This window comes from Tamandua tetradactyla, chromosome 3 (assembly GCF_023851605.1).
Source record: "Tamandua tetradactyla isolate mTamTet1 chromosome 3, mTamTet1.pri, whole genome shotgun sequence".
Classification (NCBI taxonomy): Eukaryota; Metazoa; Chordata; class Mammalia; order Pilosa; family Myrmecophagidae; genus Tamandua; species Tamandua tetradactyla.
In genome coordinates this window covers 55,812,648-55,834,614 of record NC_135329.1, presented here as the reverse complement: position 1 = coordinate 55,834,614, position 21,967 = coordinate 55,812,648, and the positions used below count along the sequence as shown (strand labels likewise).

Sequence of the window (21,967 nt, the reverse complement as noted above, 5' to 3'; positions counted from 1 at the left end):
CATCAAAAGTTACTTCCAGGACTCCTCAAAGCTGTGTTTTCTTGACTCAACCCTGGCTCAGCCAATACAGCCCTTTATCTGTCCTCCACAGCTCTGAGGAAATGTACCATCTATCAGTATCTTCCACTGCCTTTGTCTGGGCAGGCTGGAACAATGGCCACCCTCAGAAACAGTGATCGGAAGCAGCTCATCAAAAGCGGTGATCAGCGATTGGCCCCTGCTCCCCCCACCCCCCACCCCACCTGATCTTGGGGAAGTAGATTTTTCTGTCCCTTCTGGTAGCAGAAAGCTACGTGAAGGGTCAGATCCCACTGCTGTCTGCCATGAGAATGGTTATATAAGTGTAGGTTGTGTAATATAAACAGCATTGTAATAACAAAGAAAGCATTTAAAAAATATAATGAAAAAGAAATGAGGAAGGGATCAGCTATATCACAAAAGATCAACTATACGGTAAAAGAGTTACAATAAAGGAAAAGAGTGACAAAATAAAAGATATGACATAAAAACCAAAGGAACAAATGGTTGAACTAAGTACTGCCTTTTTAGTAATAACAGCAAATTTTAATGGATTAAACACCTTATTCAAAAGACAGAAATTGTCAGAATGGATAAAAAATCATGATCCAACTATACGTTATTTACAAGAGACTTACTTTAGGCTCAAAGACATAAATAAGTTGGAAGTTAAATGATGGAAAATGATATTCCATGCAAACAGTAAATAAAAAAGAGCTGGGATAACAGTACTAATATCAGATAAAACAGACTTTAAGTAAAAGTTGCTATAAGAGACAAAGAAGGACACCATATTTTAATAAAAAGGCCAATCCACCAAGAAGAAATAATCATAAATATTTATGCACCTAACCTAAGCACAGCACCTCAAAACACATGAGGCAAACACTTGCAAAACTGAAGGGAGAAATAGATACCTCTACAATAATAAATGGAGACTTTAATATACCACTATCATCAATGATAGAATATATAGAGAGAAGATCAATAAGGAAACAGAAAACTTTAATATGATAAATGTAGTTAAACTTAACAGACATAAAGAACATTACACCCCAAAACAACATGATATTATTCTCAAATGCACATGGATCATTTTCCAGGATAGACCACATGTGTGCCACTAACAAGTCTGAATAAATTTTAAAAGACTGAAAATAAATAAAGCATCTTATGTGACCATAATGGAAGCTGGAGATCATTAACAGGCAGAGAACTGGATAATCCACAAGTTAAATAATACACTCAGAAACTATCAGTGGATCAAAGAAGAAATTGCCAAGGAAATAAGTAAATCACTTAAGGCAAATGAAAATGAGAATACAACATAGCAAAGGCAATACTGAGAGAGAAAGTTGCAGCTCTAAACATTTACATTAAAAAGAAGAAAGAGCTAAAATCAAAGACCTAACTGCATACTTGGAGGAATTAGAAAAAGAACAGTAAATTAATCCTAAAGCAAGGAGAAGGAAAGAAATATCAACCATTAGAGAAGAAATAAATGACGTTAGAACAAAAAAAAAATAGCAAGAATTAGAAAAACCAAATGTTGATTCTTTGGCAAGATCAATAAAATTGACAAACCCTTAGCTACACTGACAAAGAGAAAAAGAGAGAAGACTCAAATAAATAAAATCAGAAATGAGAGTAGGAACATTACTATTGAACACAGAAATATTAAGGATCATAGAGGGTACTATGAACAACAAATTAGACCAACTGATGAAATGGAAAAGTTCCTAGAAATACACAAACAATCAACACTAACTAGAAGAAATGAAAGACTTCATAAACACAAGAAAGGAAGTTCAATCAGTCATCAAAAACCTCCCAAAGAAAAGCCCAGAACCAGATGACTTCACAAGTCATTTCAAGAATGAATACCAATTTTTGCTCAAACTCTTCCAAAAAACTGAAGAGGAGGGGACACGACCTAACTCAGTCTATGAGGTCAACATCACCTTAATACCAAAATCAGGTAAAAATTCCATAAGAAAAAAAAATTACAGCCCATTTTCTTTTATGAATATAGATGCAGAAATCTTCAACAAAATATTAGCAAATCAAATCCCACAGCACATTAAAGAAATATACAACATGATCAAATGGGATTTATCCCAGGTATGCAAGGGTGTTTCAACATTGAAAAATCAATTAATATAATACACTATATTAACAGAATAAAGTAAAAACCAAATGACCATCTTACTTGACACAGAAAAGCATTTCATAAAACCTAGCACCCCTCACTGATAAAAATAACGCTCAAAAAAACTAAAAATAGGAGGAAATTTCTTCAACACGTTAAAAGGCATGTGTGGAAAACCCACAGCTAAAATCCTATTTAATGGTGAAAGACTGAAAACTTTACCTCTAAGATCTGAAATACACAAGGATGCCCACTGTCACCACTGTTATTCAACATTGTATTGGAAGCTCTAGCCATCGCAGTGAGGCAAGAAAAAGAGACAAAAGGCATCCAAATGGGAAAGGAAGAGGTATAACTGTCCTTATTTGCCAATGACATGGTCTTATGTGCAGATAGTCCTGAAAAATCCACAACAAAGCTCCTAATAAATTCAGAGAAGTGGTGGGATAAAAGATCATCACACAAAAATCTGTAATGTTTCTATGCACCAACAATGAACAATCAGAAGAAGAAAATGAGAAAAAAATCCATTTATGATAGCAACAAAAAGAATCAAAAGTCTAGGAATAAATCTGACCAAGCATATAAAGGACTTGAATACAGAAAACTACAAAACATTTTTTGCATTAACTTGAAGGGCATTTTCTATTAAACTGAAGGGCATTAAAGAAGACCTAAATGAATGGAAGGTGATTTCACGTTTATGGATCGGAAGATTAAATATTGTTAAGATGTTAATTTGACCCAAAATGACTTACAGATTCAACGCAAATCAAAATTTCAACAGCATGCTTTCCAGAAGTGGATAAGTCTATTACAAAATTTATTTAGTAGGGTAAGAGGCCCCAAATAGCCAAAAGCATCTTGAAAAGAAAAACGAGTTTCAAGGACTCACATTTCCTGACTTTCAAGGATATCACAAAACTACAGTGGTCAAAACAGCATGGTACTGGCACAAGGACAGACATATAGACCAGTGGAATAAAACTGAGAGTTCAGAGATAGGCCTTCACATCTATGGCCAGTTGATTTTTTAAAATAGTTTTTATTATGAAATATTACATATATACAAAAAAGCAATAAATTTCTAAGTACACTATAGCAAGGAGTTGTAGAATAGGTTTCAGAGTTTGGTTTGGATCACTGTTCCACAATTTTAGGTTTTTCCTTCAAGATGCTCCAAGACACTGGAAACTAAGAAATATCAACAGAATGATTCAGCAGTCATACTCATTTGTGAAATCCTATCTTCTCTGTTATAACTCCTCTTTCTCCTTTGATCCTTTCCCCGATCTTTAGGGATATTTGGGCTCTGCCGTTTCTAACTTTTTCATGTTGGAGGGGGTGTTGATATTGTGGGATAAGTGGATGGAACTGGTTGATGTCCTTGGAGAGGCTGGCCCCTCTGGGTTTCAGGACTTATCTGGCCTAGGAACCCATCTGGAAGATATATGTTTCTGGAAAGTAATCTCAGTGCATAAAACTATAGAATCTCAGATAGAGCCCCGGGTCTTCTTTAGGGTTAACAGGAATGATTTTGGTTGGGATTTGGCCAAGAGATTTTTTCAAGGTGGCCAAGTCCACTCACCTAGGAAAGAATAGTCTCTTCAACAATTGGTGCTGGGAGAACTGGATATCTACATGCAAAAGAATGAAAGAGGACCTTCTATCCATATCACATAGAATAATTAACTCAAAATGGATCAAAGACTTAAATGCAAGAACCAGTTTTATAAAACTTCTAGAGGAAAATGTAGGGAAGCATCTTCAGGAACTTGTGTTAAACAATAATTTCTTAGCCTTCACACCCAAAGCACAAGCAATGAAAAAAAAATAGGTAAATGCGACCTCCTCAAAATTAAAGAATTTAGTGCATTAAAAAAAAAAGTTGTTTTGTTTTTGTTTTCACAAAAAGTGAAAAGACAATCTACTGAATGGGAGAAAATATTTGGAAACCACATATCCGATAAGGGTTTAATATCCAGAATATATAAACAAATTCTACAACTCAACAACAAAAGGACAAACAACCCAATTTAAAAATGGGCCAAATACCCAAATAGACATTTTTCCAAAGAGAATCTACAAATGGTTAAAAATCACATGAAAAGATGCTAAACATCACTAGTTATTAAGGAAATGCAAATCAAAACTACAAGGAGATATTTTACACCCACTAGAATGGCTACTACTTAAAAAAAAAAAAACAGAAAACTACAAGCGTTGGAGAGGATGTGGAGAAATAGGAACACTCACTCATTTCTGGCAAGAATGTAAAATGGTGCAGCTGCTGTGGAAGACAGTTTGGCAGTTCCTTAGGAAGTCAAGTATAGAATTACCATATGACCCAGAAATCCTGCTACTCGGTGTATACCCAGAAGAAATGAAAGCAGGGACCTGAACAGATATTTGCACACTGATAGTCAGAGTGGTGTTCTTCACAACCGAAAAAAAGATTGAAGCAACCCAAATGTTCATCAACTGATGAATGGATTAACAAATTATGGAATATCTATACAATTATTATTCTTCTATAAAAAGGAATCAAGTCCTGATGTATGTAAAGCATGGATGAACCATGAGAGGATTATGGTGAGTGAAATAAGTCAAACACAAAAAGACAAATATTGTATGATCTCACTGATATGAACTAATTATTCTAGTAAAACTCATAGAGTTAGAATCTAGAATATCAGTGTTTAGTTTGTTAAATGTTGCCAAAATGCAATAAAACAGAGATGGAACAACTTTTAAAAAGGGAATGTATTAAGTTACAAGTTCACAGTTCTAAAGCCAGATAAATGTCCAAACTAAAGCATCCAGGGAAAATACTTTGACTCAAGAAAGGCCTGTATCTGTCACATGGAGTTCTAGTTTACTAGCTGCCAGAATACAATACAACAGAAATGGAATGGTTTTTACAAGGGGGAATTTAATGAGTTGCAGATTTACAGTTCTAAGGCCATGAAAATGTCCCAATTAAAACAAGTCTATAAAAATGTCCAAATTAAGGCACCATCAAGAGGTTACCTCCACTCAAGAAAGGCCGATGAAGTTCAAGGCTTCTCTCTTAACTGGGAAGGCACATGGAAAACATGACAATGTCTACTATCTTCCTCTCCAAGCCTATTGCTTCATGAAGCTCTCTGGTGGTGTTCTCCTTCTTCATCACCAAAGGTCACTGGCGGGTGGACTCTGGTTCTCTCATCATTCTCTCACGGTTCTGCAGCTCTCTCCTCATTCTCAAAAGAACTCTCTCCAAAATGTTTCCTCTTTTATAGGATTCCAGTAAACTAATCAATACCCACATGAAATGGGTGGAGTCACCTCTCCCTCTAATGAAAGGTCAGCCCACAAGCAGGTGACTCACATCTTCATGAAGATAACCTAATCAAGTTTCCAACCCACATTATTGAATAGGGATTAGAAGAAATAGTTGCTCCCACAAGATTGATTAGGATTAAAACATGGCTTTTTTAGGGTACATAAATCCTTTCAAACCAGCACACATCGGAATCCACATGGTTAAGCATCTATTGGTCTTTTTTCCTGGTTCCATTGCTTCTAGATTCTGATGCCCATGGCTTCCTCACTAAACATCTGTGGGCCTTCACTTAGTAGCCCCAGGACACAACTCTGGTTCTGGCTTGCTTAGCATCTCATGAGAAGGCACATGGTGACATCTACTGGGCTCTGCATCCCCAAATGTCTGTGTCTAAGTGTCTGCTTTCTCTGTCAGCACTCCAAGCACTTGAAATATCTGTATCTCTGTTGGCTATGAAGAAACTGTGTTCTTTCCAAAATGTCTCCATTTTTAAAGGACTCCAGTAAGCTAATCAAGACTCAACTTGAATGGGCAGACTCACATTTCCATCTAATCATAAGGTCACACCACTACTGAGTGGGTCAGTCTCCATGAGAGCAATTTAATCAAAGGTTCTATCCTACAATATTGAATCAGGATTAAAGGACATGGCTTTCCTGGGGTACATAACTGTTCTAGTTTGCTAGCTGCCGGAATACAATATACCAGAAATGGATTGGCTTTTAAAAGGGGAATTTATTAAGTTGTGAGTTTACAGTTCTAAGCCTGTGAAAATGTCCAAATTAAAGCAAGGCTATAGAAATGTCCAAATTAAGGCACCAACAAAAGGTAACCTTCACTCAAGAAAGGCCAATGAAGTTCAGAGTTTCTCACTCAACTGGAAAGGCACATGGCGAACATGGCAACACCTACTAGCTTTCTCTCCAGGCTTCTTCTTTCATGAAGCTCTGCCAGGAGCATTTTCCTTCTTCATTTCCAAAGGTCTCTTGCTGTATGAGCTCTTGTGGTTCTCATAGCTCTTTCCAAAATGTTTCCTCTTGTAAAGGATTCCAGTAAACTAATCAAGACCTTTCTGGAATGGGCAGAGTTACATCTCCATCTAATCAAAGATTAGTATCCACAGTCAGATGCATCACATCTCTGTGGAGTTAATCTAATCAAATTTCCAACATGCTGGAATGTGCTGACTAGGGATTAAAAGACACAGTTGCCTCCACAAGTTGGATCAGGATTGAAATATGACTTTTCTAGGGTACATAATCCTTTCCAACTGGGACAACAACACTCCCAGACCAGCACAATATGTAACCAGGGGATCAACTGGGGGTAGAGAATGGGGAGTGGATGCTTAATTTGTTCAGAATTTCTATTTAGGTTGATTGTAAAGGTTTAGAAATGAATGATGGTGAAGGTAGCAAATTAATGTGAGTGTGATCAACAGCAATGAATAATGTAGATGAATAGAGTTAAAAGGTGAAACCTTAGGTCGTATATGTTACTAGAATAAAAATAAAAAGATAAAACATAGGATTGTTGTTCTAGTTTGCTAGCTACCAGAATGCAATATACCAGAAACAGAATGGCTTTTAAAAAGAGGAATTTAAAGAGTTGCTAGTTTACAGTTCTAAAGCCGAGAAAACGTCCCAATTAAAACAAGTCTATAGAAATGTCCAATCTAAGGCATCCAGGGAAATATACGTTGGTTCAAGAAGGCCAATGACCTTTGGCCATCCAGGGTCTTTCTCTCAAGTGAGAAGGCACATGGCAAACACAGTCAGAGTTTCTCTCTCATCTGGGAAGGCACCTGGTGAACACAGTCAAGGTTTCTCTCTCATCTGGAAGGGCACATGGCAAACACAGCATCATCTGCTAGCTTCTTCTCCTGGCTTCCTGTTTCATGAAGCTCCCCGGGAGGCATTTTCCTTCTTCATCTCCAAAGGTCACTGGTTGGTGGGCTCTGCTTCTCGTGGCTATGCCATTCTACTCTGCTGTCTCTGAATCTCCTCATTCTCCAAAATGTTTCCTCTTTCGTAGGACTCCAATAAACCAATCAAGACCCACCCAAATGGATGGAGACATGTCATCACCTAATCCAGCTGAACAACCACTCTTGACTAAATCACGTCATCCAGGGAGATGATCTGATTACAGTTTCAAACATACGGTATTGAATAGGGATTGCTCCACCTTTACGAAATGGGATTTTGATCAAAACATGGCTTTTCTAGGGGGCATACATCCTTTTAAACCAGCACAATTGTTTAACACAACGAACCCTACTTTAGACAATGGACTATAGTTAATAGTACAAGTATAGCATATTCTTTCATGGATTATAACAAATGAACAACACTAATACAGGTTTTAATAATGGGTGATATATGGGGAAAACGCACTTAATGTAAACTATGGATGATATTTAATAGTACTATTTTAATAATCTTTCATCAATTGTAACAAAGATAACTACTGTTTAAAAAATAGTACAATTACAAAAAAGTACTATCATCAATTTAACAAATGCTCTACAACTATGCAAGATGTTGGTGGTGGGGTGGTTGTGCCAGTTTGAAAGTATTATGGACCCCAGAAAAGCCATGTTTTAATCCTGATCCAATCTTCTGGAAGCAACCATTTCTTTTAACCCTGATTCAATACTGTAGGTTGGAATCTTTTGATTAGCTTTTCTCCAAGGAGATGTGACATACCCAGTTGTGGGTTATTAACTTTGGTTAGCTAGAGATGGACTCCACCCATTCCAGCTGGGCCTTGATTAGATTACTAGAGTCTTTAAAGGAGGAAACATTTTGAGAACAGCCAGAAACCTCAAAAATGACAGAGCCAAGAGAAACAACAGAAGCTTCAGAGCCAACAGAAACATCACAGCAGAGCTGAGAAAGATGCAGACACATGGAGAACAGAGACACAGATGTTTGAAGACGCTTGGAGCCCAGCAGATGTTGCCATGAGATGTTAAGCAAGCCCAAATCTGGAGAGGCAGATACCAGCCACGTAACTACCCAGCTGACAAAAGTGCTCCTAACCCATGAATCTTCCTTGAATTAAGGTAACCTCCTGTTGGTGCCTTGATTTGGGCAATTTCATTGCCTTAGAACTGTGAACTTGTAACTTATTAAATTCCCCTTTTAAAAAGCCATTCCAGTTCTCGTATATCGCATTCCGACAGCTTGCAAACTAACACAGTGGTGTATGGAAATCCTGTATTTTATGCATGATTGTTCTGTAAACCCATAATTCTCTAAATAAAAAAAAAATTAAGTGAATGAAGTGCTGACCCTACCCCCACAGTGAAGTAGAGGAAGAGACACCTTTACACAAAAAAGTAGTAAAAAGTACATGGAGCAGCACTTCCCAGACTTCCATGTGCACATGAATTACCTGGGATCTTGTTAAAATGCAGATTCTGGTTTAGAATATCTGGAGTAGGGCCTGAAATTCTGCATTTCTGCCCAGCTCCCAGGTGATGTCCACACTTCTGGTCCACTTAACATTCTTTCAGGAGCAAAGCTATCACAGGTTCAGGGGAGATAATTCTTTCCTTCTCCTTCTGTCTATGGACTTAGAATGAAGAAAATCCAGCTCACCATGCAAGCCTATTATGTGACCCACTACGGGGAAATTGCTGCAACATTTTTCTTTGGGGATTCCCTTACTTGGCCTAATTGGACCTGAGGTACCCACCAGAGGTGGAGTGATGACCAGAGAGAGGTGTTAACTCTGCTTCTGGACCCATTGTAAAGGAGAGCTACAATACAACTGTTATTCATTTCAGAAAACGCTTCCTTTACTACTTCAGTTGGGATGGAGCTCTTCACCAGCTTAGACGTCCGGGAACCCTGGAATGACATTGCAAGTTCGGGATAATTTGGAGAGAAAGAACCTATTCAAACATTTTATTCCAGGGATTTCTTTAAGTATATGTTACAGCATCAATTCTCTGGTTAGAGAAGAGGAGGCAAAAATACAAACTCTCACAGCAACCACAGAATCATGGAGCTGGAACCACCTGTCTGACTATTTCCATTGTGGGAGGCTCCTTTGCTATACCCACCTACTGCATGACCAGCCAACCTCTGTTAAGACTTTTTTCCATCAGGTGGCTCACCTGCTTCCTAGGAAAACTTATTCATCATTGAGTAGCTGTTAAAAATGTCTTGTCAAAATTTGTATTTCGACTAGTGCATTTCCTAATATAACTTATATGGACAAGTTAATTGAACATTATAAGTACATGGAAACTTGGATAGGCCATGAGATTTTGTAGGTTTGTCCAGTGCGATGCCCCAATAAATCCTGAGTGATTTGAATAGTGAATAAAGATGTATTTGCAAAATCCCCTTGGGGGAGTAATAAGAGAGGGGACCATTTCAACTTCCCCATTTGAAGAATTCCTGATACTCTTGCAAGCAGTGGGGACAACCAAAGCTATAGGCCAAGCCCTCAATCTTTGGGTTTGTTCATATGAAACATAACCCCACACAGGATAGGCTACACCTACTTAAAATTAGGCCTAAGGGTCACCCCAGAGAACCTCTTTTGTTGCTCAGATGTGACCTCTCCTTCTAAGCCAACATGACAAGCAAACTCACAGCCCTCCCCCTGTCTATGTGGGACATGACTTCCAGGGGTATAAACCTCCCTGGCAATGTGGGACAGAAATCATAGAATGAGCTGGGACTCAGCATCAAGGGATTGAGAAAAACTTCTCAACCACAAGGGGGAAGAGAGAAATGAGACAAAATAAAGTGTCAATGACTGAGAGATTTCAAACAGAGTTGAGAGATTATCCTGGAGGCTATTCATACACATTATATAGATATCCCCTTTTTAGTCTAAGGTGTATTAGGGAGGCTAGTGGGAAGTGCCTGGAACTGTAGAGCTATGTTCCAGTAGCCATATTTATTTCTTAAAGATGATTGTGTAATGATATAGCTTTCACAATGTGATTATGTGACTGTGAAAACCTTGTGTCTGATGTTCCTTTTATCCAAAGCATGGACTGATGAGTAAAACTTATGGATTAAAAATAAAAAATAATAATGGGGGGAAAATGTTTAAAAAAAATAGATGGATACATGTGGGAAAATGTACCTACTGCAAACTATGGACTATGGTTAACAATATTTAAATATTAAAAAATATTTTAATATTTTTTCATTAACAGTTAACAAATGTACCACACCAATACTATCCATCAATGAGGGACAGGGCGGGGGGGGATAAGGGGTATGGGAATATTTGGGTTTTATTTTTTATTTTTATTTCCTTTCTGGAGTAATGAAAATGTTCCAAAATTAATCATTGGGATGTATGCACAACTACATGATGATACTGTGAGCCAGTGATCGTATACTTCAGATGGTCTGTACGGTGTGAGTGTATCTCAATAAAACAGTATTTAAAAAAAAAGATGTCTTGTCAAAATTTGCATGTGTAAAATCTACCCATTTGTTCTGACCTTGGTTCTTTCACTCCCTGTCTGGAAAATACCATGCTTTTCTGACAAAATATTCTCCAGTTCTTGGGCAAAATATCCCCAATTCTTTCACTCCTACTGTGTAGACCATGATTCACGGGTTCTTTGTTATCCTAAGTTCTTTGCGGTACTTTTTAAGGTCACATCAAAACTGTGATGCCCAGAATGCAGTCTTTCCTCCCTAATTTTGGGTTTGATATTTCTGCACACTGGAATTCCAGTAATTTTTCTTAATATCTCCGCAACACTGAGTATCTTATTGAACTTGCATTCACTGAGGAACAAGCCTCCAGAGCACCTGCCCACTGACTTCTGGTTTTTTCAGTTGTAATTCTCATGGATACCAGCTTAAGTGAAAAGAAGAATTTCATTATCATGATATGAGGACTCTTTGGAAAGGGCAGGGAATTTCTCTGAACAAAAGGGCTTCAGCAACAAAGAAGCCAGGCTTCTTGCTGTCTCCCTTTTCTTTTCTCTTGGCGTCTTGCCTCTCTGTCTCTTTCTAAACCAGCTTCCTCTGCTGCTTCTCAGGTTATAAAACAAAATGTGATTAAAATACCTCTCAAGTTTATGTGTTATAATAAAGCTACCTGGAGATACTTAGAATCTCTCATTCCGATACCTACATAATGAGCAAGGTTCTCTGGCCCATCCTTCCTGCACTGCACCAATTAACCACCAAGGACCTGGTTTGGGGGGAAGGGAAGAAGGAGGGATTTGGAAAAGGGCAGGGACATTTCTTACGGCCACAGCTGTTAGAAGAAAACAGCACACGTGCAGCTGGTGGTGGGGTTAAATAGCAGGTCCCAGGAAAGGGATTGCTGGGAAAACTCCCGGAATCATGATCCCTTTGTCCAAATGACTTACTACCCTTTCCAGGACAGTGTCCTTTGCAAATTGGATCAGTAGCTTGCATACAACATCTTTATCTTGGTTTACCAGAGAAAATGAAAAGAGCACGGCTGAGAAGAGAACACTCCGGCACACCGCACATTTCCTTCCATGCTGACATTTCTCTGCTAAATACACTATTTGATAATTATTGATTTAATAAAGAGCTTTACCCAGCTCTTTATTTGGGATTTATATGGACATTATTTACAAACGACAGATGAAGAGATTATGTGAAATGCATAGGATATATCAAGTACAAAAAGCAATATACAAAATTATGTAATAGCGTGACTATGTGATTATGAAAACCTTGTGTCTGATGTTCCCTTTATCTAAGGTATGGACAGATGAGTGAAAATACAGATTAAAAAGTAAGCAATTAATAAGGGGAAAAAGGTTGAAATATATTGGGTCTATGGAAATACTAGTGGTCAATGAGAGGGAGGGGTAAGGAGTATGGTATGTATGAGCTTTTTCTTTTTTCTTTTTCTGGAGTGATGCAAATGTTCTAAAAAATGATCATGGTGATGAATATACAACTATGTGCAGATAACATGAGCCATTGATTGTAGACCGTGTATGGGATGTTGATATGTTAAGAATGTCTGTATCCATATGCGATTTTGCTAATTAAAATATTTTTTTAAAACTCTATCACAGAAAAAAAAGTATGTAATTGTGTTAGCATCATATAGATAAAAAAAAAAGAAAGGGAAGAAATATTAAGAAAGATTATTGACTATACTTGTTTGCCACACCAGGCAAAACTCTGAAAAGAGGGTTCCTTGTTTGGTTTTACCTAGCACCATGTCCTCAACTCCAGCTTTCAGGTAGAGTCCAGTGAGCAAATCTATCTGTAACAACACCTCGAGGGGATCAGTTGGGAAGAACTGAACCCAAACTCTGGAAAGAGAAACAGATAGACTTTATGCACAACTTGGCCATAAATATATACAACACACCAGAAATAAAATAGAGGAGTTTTGTTCCTGTATTAGTTTGCTAAGCTGCTGGAATGGAACGGCTTTTAAAAAGGGAATTTATTAAGTTACAAATTTACAGTTCTAGTGCCAAGAAAATTCCAAACTAAGGCATCCAGAGAAAGATACCCTGGCTCAAGGAAGGGTGATCTGGGAAGGCACGCGGCTGGCATTTGCTGGTCCTTATTCCCAGTTCTGTTGCTTCCAGCTTCTGAAGCCAGCAGTTTCCTCTCTAAGCATCTCTGGGCAGTCACTCAGCTGCTCCGGAACAAAACTCTGGGTTTCATCTCTTAGCTTAGCATCTGCTGGGTATAGAGATTTCTTCTCTTCGGGTTCTGGCTATTTCTGTGAGTCCTTGCTTAGCACCTGGACTATTTCTGTCTCAATCTCCAAACATCTGTATCAGCTCTGCTCTGAGGTTTCTTCAAAATATTTCCCTTTGTAAAGGACTCCAGTAAACTAATCAAGATGCACCTTAAGTGGGCAGAGTCACATCTCCATCTAATCAAAAGGTCACATCCACAATTGGGCATGTCTCATCTCCGTAGAGAGAATCTAATAAAAATTTTCCGCCCTGCAGTATAGAATCAGGATTCAAAGAAACAGCTGCCCCTACAAGATTGGCTCAAGATTAAAACATGGCTTTTCTAGGGTACATAATAGATTCAAATTGGCATAGTTACCAATTCTTGCTTTTTGCTCTCTGGAGAACTGAAGAGAACCTTAGCCAGTGTGGTGAAGGAAGTATTCACCTGCAGTCTTCCTCTCCCAGATTTTGCTGATCTTTTCTTGGGGGACATTTCATTCTCTGTAAGTTACGGGTGCCAGTTGGCCCACAGAGTCCCTTTGTGTGACTTACAGAAGGAAACCCCATGGGCACACTGTATGGTTAGTAGAAGACAGGCTGGATCCTAACTCGAATGCATTCCCTCAGCTGGGTGCCTTTGTGCAGTGAATAACCTGCACAACCCTACATGGCATCCCTGCCCATGTACCACACTATCTGTTCAGGAAATGTAGAAACTGTAGAAAATGATTTATTGTGGCATAAAGCACAGCACTTGACTCTTGGGTCTTCCCCAGATGATTTCTTCTGAGCCCTAGGCTTCCCTTTGCTGTGTTCTGCATCCTGCATATGCTAGCTTTAGGCTTTAACTTGGTGAAAGGTTCCCCGTTGCTGCAATTCTCTGCAGCTTCCTGAAGGCCCGAGGTCCTTATTCTTTCTGCTGACAGCATTCCTCCATGAAAGGACTATTTCAAATTGCTCTGGACTGAAAGCAATCAAATCATCTTGGAGATCTACTCTAAGATGGCATCATTCTGTTGAGTGAGGCTGCACATGCCTCTTGTACACCATTAAACCGTTCTGCGGTTCCAAATGAGTATTCCACGACCACATCGTGCAAACCACAGTGGAGTGCTGGCAATGTGAAGGAATTTTATTCTTTTCTCCAAATTCTCTATAATGCTGTATCATTTTTACGATATGAATTACTTTTACTAAATCAGACCAAACATAAACAAACACCCTGTTTGGGGGAGACTGCCTAACTGTGCCCAGCCTTGTCTGGAGCCTGGTTGGTGGAGGCCAATCCTTAGCACCATCTGTGAGGACTCTTCTTGGGGAAATTAATGATATTCTTTGTGCCTCACTTTCCTCATTTGTAAAATAATAGCATCCACTTCAAAGGGTTGTCCAACCCTTTGAATCCTGAATTTGTTTGAATTTCCCACTTAAATGAATTCCACTAGGTAAAGCTCTTCACACAGCTCCCGGCAAATGCTGTAGAAGAGTTGGCTTTTGTCACTGTAGACCCAGGTAAAATAAGAAACTTGGCCAAATGTCTTGCTCAAGTCGTAATTCTTCCTCAGTTTCCACCCTGAGAATCAATTGCTGTCTTTTGGTTCTCTTGCGCTTTTTTTCTGGTATCTCTATCAAAGCTCCTATGGTTATAGCCCTCCCTTTGTGGCTATTTTGCAGCCTGTGTCTATCATTCTGAAGAGAGTACTCCCTTCAGGTGGGACCACCTTATTCATCCATCTCTGTACCCCTCCTACAAGCTCAATGCCTGGTGCTCAGCCAGTGCTGAATCAAGGACTGTTCAGTGAGTCAGTGAGTCATGAATGTGGAACCAAAGGTAACCTTCCCTGCCTCCAACTTCCCCCACCAGCCACTAGCAGGTCCTCAATGATTTTATTTGAATTGAATGGAATTTATTTGGAGTCTTGAGATTAGGCATTGTCCCAAGCAGGTATCTTGGAGACCTCCAGAGGCAACCGGGAATTTTCCTCAAAAGGATGTGATAAAACCCTGAAGTTTAAATGATTCTCCTTGTCCTCTTAGACCAGAATGAAATGTGTGGTGGAGATGGAACCAAAAGCTCTTCCCCACCCCAAGATGTAGGGGGAACAGGGGCTCTCACATTCAGATGGCACTGCTGAGATAACTACTGCCTAGCTTTCTGGAAACTTTCTCAGTTTTCCTAGTGATAATTCTAGGAACCCATTTCTTTGTCTTTGGCAATAATAACCCAATTCCCATGACTCCAAATGGAAAAGAACAGCCTTAGTTTCCAGACTTGTCTGGGGGGAAAAGCCAGACAGAATCATCTCAGCCACGGATGTTCTGTCTCGTACCAGCCAAATGCATCAAGCCCAAATGACTACCTGAAGCATTATTAGAATTCAGATTGCCCCATCATCACAATTCTCTCTGAGCCATAAAGCTGGAAAAAAAAAATAAGGCAGATTGTGTGCTGTGTGCAAAGGCTGGACCAGGGATGCTCTGAGATCAATCAAAGTTGGTGTTTCCAAAGTCGGGGAGCCCCCAGGAAGAGCTATCTGGGAGAAGCATAAACTAGGCTCCCAGAAGCATCTAAAGATGAGCTCCATCCCACTGTGTAAACAAAATTAATGCTGCTTACCAAAGATCTTCCTTGCTAATATGAAGTTGGATTTCTATTAGTCACCCAGAGCCATTTGCTATGATGAACACGGCCTTGCAGAGCTGAATGATTCTGGCGCAATGTCTGACTGGAGGTTTTGGGGCATAGACAGCCCATGTCGGTACATTTAATGAGCATTGGGGCTTCCACTTTTGGCTCTGATAATAAGCACATTATCCAAGGAACAAATGGAATATGAAAATTGCATCAGTGCTGCCAAAGCCTATTAGGAAATTTGCTATGAAACAAAGTCAGTGCATTGTTAGGTCATGCAGAGAAGAAACTTGAAGCAGAATCAGTGAAAGGAGGGTTGGTTTTTCCATTCCCAGCATCCATTAAATAGCTGGATATGTGATTTTCTGCAAGTGTGCTCCACTCACTTGTAACCATCTCCTGGTGCTTGAAAACAAATTGCATGCAGACAGAAGTGCCAAAGGACCACCTGTTACCCCCACCACCACCACCATCATGCAACATCAGTTTAATTCAGAAGCAAGGGATTCAGTGTTTTTCATCTAACTCCTAACTAAAATAAATGTCTAATTGTTTTCTGTTTTTCTCACCTTTACTCTTTGAACAGTAAACAAGAACCACCTCATGCTCTTCTAAGTTCAATAAAACTTAACGGATAATCTCTCCCAACTTTCTCAAACTCCTCTCCCTCCTTTGTTCTCTCTCCCAAGGGCTGACACTTTGGAGTCATTTAAACTATTCCTTCAGAGGTGCAAGGGTGGTTCAGTGGTAGAATTCTAGCCTGTCGTGTGGGAAACCTGGGCTCAATTCCTGGCCCGTGCAATATCCCTCCACCCCCCACTCCCCCAAAAAAGAAAATTCAACAACTGATGCTGCAGTAACAGGATAGTCACATGGTAAAAGGATGAACTGTGACCCCACCATACACACAAAAAAACCCCAAACCTCCTTCTGCTTCAGTGGTTCTCCATCCTGGCTGCACATTAGGATGCCTGGGTCCTTTTAAAAATTACCCAATTCTCATGACCTACATCTGACCATGAGAGTTGGGCCTGGGCATCAAAACACTTCCAAGTCGTTCCCTACTTCTCAACTCACCCATCCACTCCAGGCTCCAGGTCTTATAGATTTTATCTCCTCAGTCTCTCTCAACTCCACCTCCCCTCTCCACACTGCCACTTATTTCAGACCATTTGCACTTTTCACCTGGATTTTACCAATAGCTCCCACTACAAATCACACCCCTCTGCCATCTTCCCTCATTTGATGGCAGCATAATTTTTCTCAAATGCACAACAGGCTTCATTGTTGTCATTCATTCATTCATTCACCTATTTTTTCAACATGTGCTGTGACCCAGCAAGGTTCGAGGTATTAGGGATCTCTAGGGTTGGCCCTTGTCTCTGCTCTCTTGGAGATATTAACATTTGCTCAGGGAAAATGCTGAATAACAAATTATAGCACTAATTATTTAATAAAATCTGCAATTTGTGCTGGGAAGAAGTTAAAGTTAATATGAGGACATTTCCCCTGCCCCAGATCTGCTGATGGCTCAGCACGTGAGAGCCTTGCTGAAGGTACAAGTTAGCTCAGCTTCCCCACTCCTGCTCATTGAGGGTCCTCACCAAACGATGCCTTCTTGGAATACACAAAGGCCTTTAAAAGCCTCTCTCTGCTGCCTGAAACTTCATTCCTTCATTTGTCTGTCTCTTCTCCTTTGAGAACTCAGATGTCACCTACTCCAGGAAGGCTATGCCTCCAAGTTATGCCAAAGAAAAATCGACCTGAGACATGCCCGCTGGCCTCCACTGGGGATCCCCCCGCTGTATTTCCACACCGCCCTCTACCCACCAGTCATGACACTTACTGCATCAAGGTGTAACTGTCTGTTAGGTATCTGCCCCACCCCCCGCAGCCACCACATACGCACACACTAGCCTGGGAGCCCTAGGAATAGGGACAGAAGGGTTTTGTTTTCTTTTGTTTTGTTTTGTTTTTTAATTAATTTTAAAAATTTTTTTAAAACGCCAATAAACACCAAACACAAACATTCTTAACTTTTGATCGTTCCGTTCTACGTATATAATCAGTAATTCACAATATCATCACATAGTTGCATATTCATCATCATGATCATTTCTCAGAACATTTGCATCACTTCAGAAAAAGAAATAAGAAGACAACAGAAAAAAATTCATACATACCATACCCCTTCCCCTTCCCCTTCATTAATCACTAGCATTTCAATCTAAATTTATTTTAACATTTGTTCCCGCTATTATTTATTTTTATTCCATATGTTCTACTCATCTGTTGACAAGGTAGATAAGAGGAGCATCAGACACAAGGTTTTCACAATCACACAGTCACATTGTAAAAACTATATCATTATACAATCATCTTTAAGAAACATGGCTACTGGAACACAGCTCTACATTTTCAGGCACTTCCCTCCAGCTTCTCCATTACATCTTGACTGACAAGGTGATATATATTTAATGCGTTAGAATAACCTCCAGGATAACCTCTCGACTCTGCTTGGAATCTCTCAGCCATTGATACGTTATTTTGTCTCATTTCACTCTTCCCCCTTTTGGTTAAGAAGGTTTTCTCAATCCCTTGATGCTGAGTCTCAGCTCATTCTAGAGGTTCAGAAGGGTTTTTTGAATGCTGTATGGTGGGAGTCACATTTTATCTTTTGTCCATGTGACCATCCCATTATTGCAGCACCATTTGTTGATTTTATTTTTGTGGTGGGGAGGTGGGGAGGTGGGAAGTGCATGGACCAGGAATTGAACCTGCGTCTCCCGCATGGCAGGTGAGCATTCTACGACTGAACTACCCTTGCACTCCCTCCATTTATATTTTTTAACACAGTTTTATTGGGATACATCCACATACCATACAGTCCATCCAAAGTATACCATCACATAGTTGTACAATCATCCCCACAATCAATTTTAGAACAATTTCATTACTCCAATAATAATAGTAATAATGAGTAAGATAAAATAAAAATATAAAGCAAAACCCAAAATATCCCACACCCCATATCTCCCTCTATTATTGACCCCCAGTATTGATATGGCATATTTGTTGCTATTGATGAAAGAATATTAAGATATTACTGTTAATTATAGTCCCTAGTTTGCAATAGTGCATTTTCTTTCAAATACCCTTCAATTGTTAACTCTTTGTATTAGTCACAGATGATCTTTTTTTAAATTCTGCTTCAGAAAACTTTTTCCAAGTTATTTTTATTTACAAGGCCAACTTTGAAAATGTCACTAAATTGAAGTTCATTGAACAGTAAACTAGGAAATTTTTTTACATAAAGAGGGAAAGCCCAAAATGTCACTGTCTATGTATAGAGAACCCACAGTTCAGTTTTATTCAAAGCAAAGAAAAAAAGAAACTTTTGATGATAGTAGAAGAAACTCAGTCATAGGTTTGGAATCTGTAATCAAACTACACATGCAATGAGGACAATAATCTGCTAATACAATTGATTTGCTGCTACATTTGTCCACTGTTTGTCTAATATGAACAATCATAAATAGAATTGCACTAATATTTGGAACAACACTTAACAGTGTTACAGCATCAGACACAGTGCTTCACTTCTCTTCACACCACCCGTTTTCTTCACGTACCTGCTCTTCAGAAAAGTTGTTTTTGATATTGAAGTTCTTGTGAATCTCCCCCCAGGAGATTCCCCCTTGATCGTATTGGCAACACTCTCTCATGTCACATCAAGCAAACCCTTGATAGCTGTGCTGGTTTAAAAGGATGTATGCCCCTGTGTTAGTTAGATTCAGTTGTCAACTTGGCCAGGTGAGCATACCTAGTCTTGTTGCTGCAGACATAAGCCAAGGGTACGTGAACCTCATCTGTTGCCAATTACATCTGCAGTCGGCTGGGAGGCGTGTCTGCTGCAATGAGTGACGTTTGACTTAATTGGCTGGTGCTTAAATGAGAGATTGCAACATAGCGCTGCTAAGCAGCTCGGCATTCCTCATCTCAGCACTTGCAGCTCAGCCCAGGCCTTTGGAGATGCAGAAAGAAGTCACCCCCGGGGAAAGTTGTTGGAACCCAGGGGCCTGGAGAGAAGACCAGCAGAGACCATCCTGTGCCTTCCACGTAAGAAAAGAGCCTCAGTGGAAAGTTAGCTGCCTTTCCTCTGAAGAACCAACAAAATAAATCCCCTTTTATTAAAAGCCAATCCGTCTCTGGTGTGTTGCATTCCAGCAACTAGCAAACTAGAACAGCCCCCTAGAAAAGCCATGTTTTAATCAAAATCCCATTTCATAAAGGTAGAATAATCCCTATTCAATACTGTATGTTTGAAACTGTAATCAGATCATATCCCTGGATGATGTGATTTAGTAGAGAGTGGTTGTTAAGCTGGATTAGGTGACAACATGTCTCCACCCATTTGGGTGGGTCTTGATTGGTTTATTGGAGTCCTATAAAAGAGGAAACCTTTTGGAGAATGGAGATTCAGAAAGAGCCAGAAAAGAATGACATAGCCAGAAGCAGAGAGCCCACCAGCCAACGACCTTTGGAGATGAAGAAGAAAAACACCTCCTGGGGAGCTTCATGAAACAGGAAGCCAAGAGAGAAAGTAGCAGATGAAGCCGTGTTTACCATGTGCCCTTCCAGCCAAGAGAGAAACTGATTGTGTTTGCCATGTGCCTTCTCACTTGAGAGAGAAACCCTGAACTTCATCGACCTTCTTGAACCAAGGTATCTTTCCCTGGATGTCTTTGATTGGACATTTCTATAGACTTGTTGTAATTGGGACATTTTCCCAGCCTTAGAACTGTAAACTAGCAGCTCATTAAATTCCCCTTTTTAAAGGCCATTCTGTTTCTGGTATATTGCACTCTGGCAGCTAGCAGACTAGAACAATAGCTAAATAGTTTGCAGCCAGAATAAGTTCAGAAAGTGTTCCCTGCTGAACTTTCACGAATTCTTGGTCTCAAGCAAGGATATCATCTCTTCGCTTTTCTTTGTTCTCATCATCTTCAGGAGGAGGGTCATCTCTGAAGTTCTAGAGCTTTGGAGAATGAGAGGCCTGGCTGCTTTTGCCCCTCTCAGGAAGGCTGTTGTGGAAACCTGACCCAATTCTTAGCCACGATGTGAAGAAGTTAACACAACAGAAGGGTATAAAATGGATAATCTAACAATATTTGAGACTTGGATTTTGTGTAATTAAAAATCGCATTTGTGATAAGCAAATGAGAGTTATTAAAAACCTAATCCAACTTAAGTCCTCTGGAAGGCTTGTTACCTGATTTCAAAGCCTCCACTGATGTAAAGAAACTTCTAGAGCAGGAGTTAGAAGGTCCTCCTATACTCACGGGTTAGTCCCATAATCATTCTCAGCGCCGTCTTTAACATGAAGGTACAAATCATCATCCCCCCTCATAGGGCAACCAGAAGAGACTGTGTATGGGAACGCATTTTGTAAACCATAGATGCTAAACAAATTTTAAATAAAATTTGGGAAATTCTATCCTAAAACATGTGAGTAAGCACACTTCTTTCAAGTAAATAATGGTCATAGTATTTGCTTCCAGCTAGGAAGACCTTTTGCCTTAAGCAGTTGGCTAATAAATAAGTCACTCAAATCCTTGTTTGTCTACTTGCAGTAACACCTGAGATGCTGGGGCAAACTCAGTCTTTCTTAGTAGATGGGTTCAGTCCTGTAATGAGCTGCACAAGTTTTAAACTATTATGTACCCCAGAAAAGCCATGTCCTTTTATCATCATTCAGTATTGCTGAATGGGATTGTTCTGATTGTTTACACAGAGATGTGATCCACCCAATTGTGGGTGGTAACTTTTGATTAGATGGTTTCCATGGAGCTGGTTTCCATGGAGATGCATTTCCACCCATTCAAGGTGTGGTTGCTTACTGGAGCCCGTTAAGAGGGAATCATTTTGGAAAAAGAGGGAATCATTTTGGAAAAAGCTTTAGAACCAACAGAGCCCACACAGCCAGAAAACTTTGGAGATGCTGAAGGAAAATACCCCCCAGGGAAACCTTATGAAATAAGAAGCCAGGAAAGAAAGCTAGCAGATGTTGCCATGTGCCTTTCCAGCTGAGAGAGAAACCCTGAACGTCATCGGCCTTCTTGAGCCAAGATGTCTTACCCTAGATGCCTTAGATTGAACATTTTT

General features: G+C 39.6%; 1 long non-coding RNA gene across 2 annotated transcripts in view; it reads right to left on the bottom strand.

Moving 5' to 3' along the window:
* The window catches only part of LOC143676088 (uncharacterized), a 61,872-nt gene that overhangs the window by 19,409 nt on the left and 20,496 nt on the right, over positions 1 to 21,967 (bottom strand). For both annotated transcript variants that reach the window (XR_013171811.1, XR_013171812.1), the window contains exon 3: positions 12,683 to 12,786. This is a non-coding gene — a long non-coding RNA (uncharacterized LOC143676088). The remainder of the gene's footprint in view (positions 1 to 12,682; positions 12,787 to 21,967) is intronic.